Source organism: Hordeum vulgare, chromosome 7H, assembly GCF_904849725.1.
Source record: "Hordeum vulgare subsp. vulgare chromosome 7H, MorexV3_pseudomolecules_assembly, whole genome shotgun sequence".
Classification (NCBI taxonomy): Eukaryota; Viridiplantae; Streptophyta; class Magnoliopsida; order Poales; family Poaceae; genus Hordeum; species Hordeum vulgare.
The window spans coordinates 15,790,148-15,797,934 of NC_058524.1; the positions used below are offsets into that span (position 1 = coordinate 15,790,148).

The 7,787-nt window shown below is 48.4% G+C and overlaps 1 pseudogene; it reads right to left on the minus strand.

The window, feature by feature from the left end:
• Window positions 1-5,470: 5,470 nt before the first annotated feature.
• Window positions 5,471-7,507, minus strand: LOC123413456 (annotated as a pseudogene).
• Between the last annotated feature and the right edge of the window lie 280 nt (window positions 7,508-7,787).

Genomic DNA, 7,787 nt, shown 5'->3' on the forward strand with positions numbered 1-7,787 from the left:
CCGCCTCTTCCTCCACCACCATGACCACCCTCTCTCTGCCCGCCTCCTTCGGTAGCCTGCCTGCCTCGGCTGTCCCTGCTTCTTCTCCTAGCCTCTTCACCACAAAGCTCACCGTCGCCAATTTCCTTCTATGGAGGGCCCAGGTCCTCCCTCCTCACCGGTGCTACAGGCTACATCAACGACACTCTTCCTGCTCCAGCGCGGCTCCTGGACGCTGATGACAAGGGTGTGCGTGCTCCCAATCCTGAGTATGCCAACTGGTATCGTCAGGACCAGATCATACTCAGCTACCTCCTTGCCTCCCTCTTCGACGACGTCATGCAACAGGTGCATAGGTTTGACATCTCCCGGGCCATCTAGGCACATCTTGAGGAGATGTACAACACCCACTATCGCGCCAGTATTGTGCAGATCAAGCTGGACCTTGCAACGTTCCGAAAGGGCAATGTTTCCATGGCGGACTACTTCACCAAGATCAGCTCCTATGTTGATCAACTAGCAGCTGTTGATCGCGCCATGCGGGATGAGGACATCATCACCGCCGTCATCACTGGCCTCGACAGCGAGTACGAGCCCCTCATCACTGCGGCCACCACTCTCATCGACATCATGACTCTTGGGGAGTTCTACTCCCAAGCCATCGCCTTCGAACACCGGCGTGAGCACAATGTGGCGCGCCTTCATCTCCCAGCTGGCGGCTCCTCGGTCAACTACGTCGCCCGCGACAAACCCGGCAACAACCCTCCCAACAAAAACAACAACCGGGGTCGGGGCAACTACCGTGGCAAGGCCCGCAGTAACTCTCGGACGATCACCAGCTACAACAACAATTCTCGCGATGGTGACCGCGGGAACCGCGACGGTGGCGGGAACGGAGAACACCATGGCGGTGATCATGGTGACTACACTGGCAGCGGTGACAACCGTGTCCAGTGTCCCTCGACACTATGCCTGTGAATGCGGTCAGCGCTACAACCATGCCTTTCAGCCGCAGCAGTCCAAGATGGCGGCCCTTGCTGTTGCCGCTCCCCCATCCATCCTAGGTGATCCTGCTTGGTTCACACAGGGGCCACAGATCACACCACCTCCGATCTGGATCGCCTTACTATGCGGGAGAAGTACCCAGGGAGGGATCGCATCCACATCAACTATGGCTCTGCGTACTAATCCGGATGCAGGTATCTCCTTAGCGCAGAAGATCCCCGGTGCCATTTCCTTTGCTGTGAATTGTGTATGTCATTTTTTGCATGCTTCAATAGCTGCACATTTTTCGCAAGCCAAAAGTATTTTGAGATACTTAAAATATACACGTGGTATGGGGCTCTCTATACGAAGTCAATGTCAATGGTGTTAAGTTATTTTTCAGATGCAAACTCGACTGGGTGCAGTGATCATCGCAGATGTGCAGGTGGGTTCACTATCTTCCTTGGTCCAAATCACTGGCCGCTGTTTCTCGGTCAAGCACATAGTCTGAATACAAAGCTCTTGCAAATGGTACGGCTTAGATAATCTTGATACGGTCAGTCCTTGGGGAGCTTGGTGTTTTCATGTCACGTCGTCCTGTATTGTGGTGTGATAATCTGGGCGCCACATATCTATCTCCTAATCCGGTATTTCATGTAAGGACTAAACATATAGAAGTTGATTTTTACTTTGTTCGAGAAAGAGTTCCAGCCAAGGCACTGGATGTTCGGTTCATCTCTTTTAGAGAACAAGTTGCTAGCATATACACGAAGCCCTTAGTTGAGACACCATTAGTCTTAAACAGATACAGTCCGAACCTTCTTGAAGGAAGTTTAGATTGAGAGGGGATGTTAAAGAGAGTATATAGCTGTACCATTGGAGTTTGTTTGTATCTATTATTGTACTTATCTCTTGTAACAACCTCTGTAAGGCTGCTTATAGTGGGGAGTAACATATAGTAGTATCATGCATATGTTACTATTGTATGATACTACCTTCATATTGCATAGTATCATAAACTCGTATCATAGATGTTCTCATTTATTGATATGCATGACACATAGTAGTATATCATTTAACATGATACAGTATCTACCTATGTTACTATAACCCTCTCTCTCTTCTTTAATTACTTGCCACATCACCATGTTTGCTAGTCCCAAGACTATGTTACTAGCTATGATACCCCCACTATGGCTAGCCTAATCTTGTGTCGTAGCTGCAGCTATATATACATCCCGAGGCCACCGTATTGATTGAGTCGTTCCAATCTCTCTCTCTCTCTCATTTCACAACCTTCCCCCCCCCAATGGGGACGACTCGAGCCAGGCGCACGTCTCCCTTCCTGCACCTCCTTCCTGCCCTTCCAGACCATTGCCGCTGAACAAAGCCTCCGGAGCAAAGACCCTCGCGTGGCCGGCAGCGTGGCCCCTTTTATCCGTTGCTCGGGGATGGCCGATGCGGGGTGACCTATCCAAGCGGCTGCGTCGGGCGGGAGTAGATCTCGGCGACACAGTGACGATGGCTCACGGCGGCGGCAGGCGAGCGACATGGCGGTGACTATCGGTGATGGCGTCCATCTCTTCCGTCGGAGGTGGTCGGCTTGAGGCTGGATGGTGGGATCTCAAGATACGTCATCTCGTCCCGGTTGTGAGTTGGGGAGATATAATTGCCGGTAAAAACCGAGTCCATGGTGCGCGATGGCAGTATTCTGCGTTGTACCTCGATGAAGGCATCACCGTGTAACTACTGTCGACCCACTTTTGTTATTCCGGGAAGTATCTGATCTTTCAGATTGGACGAGGATGGCACTATGGTGTCGTTTCTTTCTTTGAACCATTGTTTATGGAGCAGCGTTGAAAGACAAAGGCAAGAAATGGAGCTGCTTCATCTTGCATGGAGTTTCGGTAGAGATTTCAAGTCATGTCTGGCCGACAGCTGCTAAACCTTGTCATGTCTGTTTGTCAAGTGCTATGCACGACATGTTTTCCAAAGTCATCGTGTCGGGATGGATGTGCACATCGCAGTGGCTCCGTTGGACACCGTGGTGGCGTCGACGGATAGTCGGATTGGCAAGGATGATGCGGATCTCTCTAATGAAGATTGGTCAGTGGTTTGTTGATGATATAGATCACTCTACTGAAGATTGGTCAACGGTTTGATGATGATGACGACTACTAAAATGCGTGCATGTGGTGTAGGTTTTTGGTCTGATGCACCGGCTATTTGTTTCGATATGTTATGTGGATGTATCAGCGACACCACCGATTTTACATATGGAAAGTGAGAACACTCATCATTATCGAGATCAACTCCAACCGCGCGATTCAAACAGACGCGTGCTTTGTCCGCATTTTGTCCGTTTGGATCGGCATGACCGCCCCCTTTTACAAATGGGTCGGCCATGCGTCCAACCTGTCGACCCAAATCTTGTCCTCGCAGCCGGCTGTCATCTATTTTTGGGCAAACATTATTTTTATTTCATCAAATGCATTTCAACACATACTTTTTTTACCAATTCTTCGCTACGAGTACAAGACCAAAGAAAACAAGAATCACAGTTAGACATTTTATAAGATGTCCAACTTCCATAACTGTTTCTACTAGTTGCACTACGATCTTTTCCATGTCTTTGTTGTTGATATGTGGAAGCTTAACAACGTCTTTCTTCTTTGATTCTAGAGAATTAGGCGTTGCTTCCCCTTTTGTCTCTTCTTTCTCTCATCTACACCTTCAATTCTGCTAGAAGTGCACGAACATCTAACAAATTTCGTGAGATCAATAGATCGATATACTCTTCTACCTAATACCAAAAGTTGCATCCGGCCTACACACAAATTGAGCAAAGCTACCAAAATTGTATGGACTCTAATAGCAAAAGGCCACGCTAAAATCATACCCCATCATTTATGCACTTGACGAATACCCTACCGGGAGGTTCTGGTGTCCAAGAAATGCATCGGACGACCTGCAGCGGGCAGACGTCACACTTTATGAATGGCAATGATGAGCCGGCAAGCCTCTGGGACATCACCGAGCCAGGGCGACGGCCGGGCGTGGCTTTGCCGGTGGATCAAGAACGGTACATATCCGGGCATCTAGAGGCGGATTGAGCGGCTGCATGCGACACCGAGCCATTGCCTCGATTGGGAGGACCGGTACCCGGCCATTCCATCGCAAGCGCAGTCCGCCGCCGTATGGACTTGCAAAAATCCCGTCGACAGGATGCGCCAAATCCCAATGTTGTTGCCGCAAATCCACCACTCAGTCTTCCGTACCGACACGAAGGAGGCACACCCACCCGGTGGATGTGCTGTTGGGTGGAGGATGGGGGGCGCTGGAGAGCATGGTGGCCGGGAATATGGTTCGCCGACCTACGGTTTGTGCACTTGCCGGAGAAGAGTGGGGAAGGTGATAAAAACTGAGAGAATGTGCCGCCGACGGGCTGGTCCAGGGAAGGAGCACGCGGACAAGGCCTGTTTCCGCTTCGTGTCTGCGCTAATGCAAATGTGGCCCACGGTCACAGGCGGACAAAAAAGGAAGCGCATCTGTTTGGACGCGTTGGACCGTGTTTTCTGTCTGCGGCGACCCAAACGAACGAACACGGACGAAATGGGTCGCCCGGTTGGAGTTGCTTTTAGTGTTAGTGGTGCATTCGGATGACTTAATGTATGTTCTTGTCATACATTTATTGAATAATTAATACAAATAATTGTATGCATCGATTGATACATAGTAGATTAACTCCCTCCGTCACGGTTTAGAAGACACAGTTAAACTTGCGTGCATTTTTAAAATAGACAAGGGTTAAGGCGCAGAATCAATTACTCCTATTAATTAGTACTAGTACTACTCATGCATGCGTCCTTCCAATTTGCTGCTCACGCATTAGTACTAGTATTTTCTTAGTTGATTAGGCGCATTAGCATCTGCATCTGCTACATCTCACAACCAATCGGTGACTACCTTGGTCCGAGAGATTTTTTAAACGTGCTTTCTAAACCGTGACGAAGGGAGTACAAATAATTGTATGCATCGATTGAACCTCCTTTTTCAAAAATAAAATAACTTAAACCCATGTCAAGAGACTCTGACCCGTGTTTTAATTTGTTGTGTTATTGCTGCAGTGCAAGCACCATTCACACATGCAAGTATATGGTCGATTTGGACTATCGATATGGTGTTGTATGGCTTGGGTCTGACGTCTTGAAATGTAAACACCAAATGAGTGCAACATATATATTTCTTGATTAATGAATATATACCCTCACTCGCTACCAGAATAGAGTAGCATATAAAAACAATAGCTCTTGTTCATTCAATATAGCCCTTTTCTAATCTGTAATCATCTTCTTTTTTTGTATCAACGTGCTATAGATATACCCTGGTATAAGAACCAGATGTCCAAGTAAATCAGAATCAAAATCAAAGCAACAAAAAGATAAATTTAAAATAGCAGCAATGCCCTAAATGTCTGACAACTTTCTGTATCCGTAGGTCAATCCACTTAATCCATTATACTGCTTGTGGTCTTCTTGATGAGGTCCCATGCACTCCTTACATGTCTCTCCTCCTGCAGCGACGATCCAACGGCGAACCGAAGCACAAACTTGTCACCAACCACCGTGTGCGCAACATAAGCCTTGCCAGTTTTGTTCAGATTCTCCGCTGGCGGTTGGCCTCGTTGGCATCCTCTTCCGTCATGGCTCCAATTGGGTTGATCCTAAAGCACACAAGAGCAAAGTTCCTCGGTACGACCACCTCGAACCTGTTATCGGCACGGACAAAATCTTCAAACATCTTAGCCATGGCAACATCACTACGGATGTGTTCTTGGAGCTTTGCGGTACCATAGGTGCGCATGACCATCCAAAGCTTGAGTCCACGGAAGCGCCGACCAACACCGACCTGCATGTCCTTAAGATCGGTCACCTCACCGGACTCGGTAGCATCGTTCTTGAGGTACTCCGGGCTAGTCTCCAACGAGTCGCTTAGTCTGTGAGCATCACGGACGTATAGACAGGTGCAGTCGAGGCACGTGAGAAGCCATTTGTGTGGGCTCATGCTAATGGAGTCCACGTGCTCAACGCCATCGAGATGGTGGCGAAACTCTGGGCAGATACATGCGCTGCCAGCATAGGCCGCATCGACATGCACGGCCCGGCCCTGAGGGGGGGCGAACGGGGCGGCCGCCCCGGGCCCCCAGTGCCAGAGGGGCCCCAAAATGTTGAAGCATTGCCTATTATCCAGATTTCCTTTTTGTTACAATTTCCTTTTTTAATACGTGTTTTCCCTTCTAGTACGTTCCTTAAAACAGGCATACTCATTATTCCTAATTTTCTTCCTTATCAGCAAAGGCACGACTGACAAACACGTAGTAGTTTCCTAACAAAACAAGTAGCAGTTATTGTATGCGACTAATTAGGGGTAGTTGTGAATAAAAATCTGCTGGTAATTTGCTTCCTTAATTTACGAGAGCCATGCAAACAGAAATAGATTGCCCGCTTCATGGCGATTGATATTCATCTCCTTTGCGTGTGTGGCACCGCCGCCTAGAGTTAGAGCTAGCAGCCCTGAATCGGGGGGTACATGACTGCCGGAGATAACCAAGCTGCTGTCTCCCATGACTGCCGGAGGTAACCACACAGCTAACTCTTTAAGATTGTGTACAAGTTACGAAGATGAAGGCATGTCTCTGGTCTCTAGTTATACAGGTAGTCTATTCCCTATGGGATTTTATCATGATGATTGGTCAAAATTTATAAATGATTATCAATATTGCATTTTTACTGTCGTAACTGTCCGCTGATGATTGATTTATTTGATACTGTTTATGCATAGGTATTATTGGTGTTATGAAAACAAATTTAGTTCGGCAACATGCTGATAGTTGCAAAGGAGGAATTAAACGAGAGGCTTTACATACCAAAGCAAGTAATCATGGGCATTTAAATCATCTACGAGTGTTAACGATGAACCTGTTTATGTATTGTGATCGAAAAATCAGGTTAGCCTTAATATTGGATATATTAGTAAAGAAAGAGACTAAAGAACTATATTTTCATTGGCTCACAATTCATCATATTTTTCGTACTTTTTCTATGTTTATGTTAAGACCCTTGAGATTGGGATCTAGTTTCGTCCTGGGCCCCCGAAATCTCAGGACCGGCCCCATGCATTGAACATGGCGGCAACATCGGCGATGGTGCCCACAGGGTCGACGGCATTGGAAGACGTGGTACCCACCGTGGCACAGACATATGTTGGCACGAGACCAGCGTCGGCATCAGCTTGCATTACCTCAAGCTTGGATGGAGCGGATGTTGGCGGGGTCGAAGCCTGCGAGCCGGCATGCCTTGAAGAACGTGGAGTGAGTCTGGTCGGCGGCGTAGACAGCCAGGCGTGGCAGGTGTGACACACCGACCGAGCCGCTCCGACGCAGCGCTGCGTCCCGAGCGGCGACTAGCGTAACAAGCATTGCCTCGCTGGTCGTGCCGAGGATGACGCCACCGCCGGTGCCACGACCAGTGCTGGTGCGGTTCATGCACTAGTGGGGACAGGGCCTATAATCCCGGCCCGTAAGGGGCTTTAGTCCCGTTTCACCAATCGGGACCAAAGAGGCGGGACTAAAGGCCTAACCTTTAGTCCCGGCCCTGTTCCAAGCTGGGACCAAAGGTGCTCCACGTGGACGCCTCGGAGCAGGCCCTTTAGTCCCGGGTCTTAACACGGACCGGGACTAAAGGATCCGTCTGTTTATTTTGTTTGTTTGACCCAAAAAGGTACCTTTTTATTTATTTTTGAATATTCTTTGATTTGTTTTTATG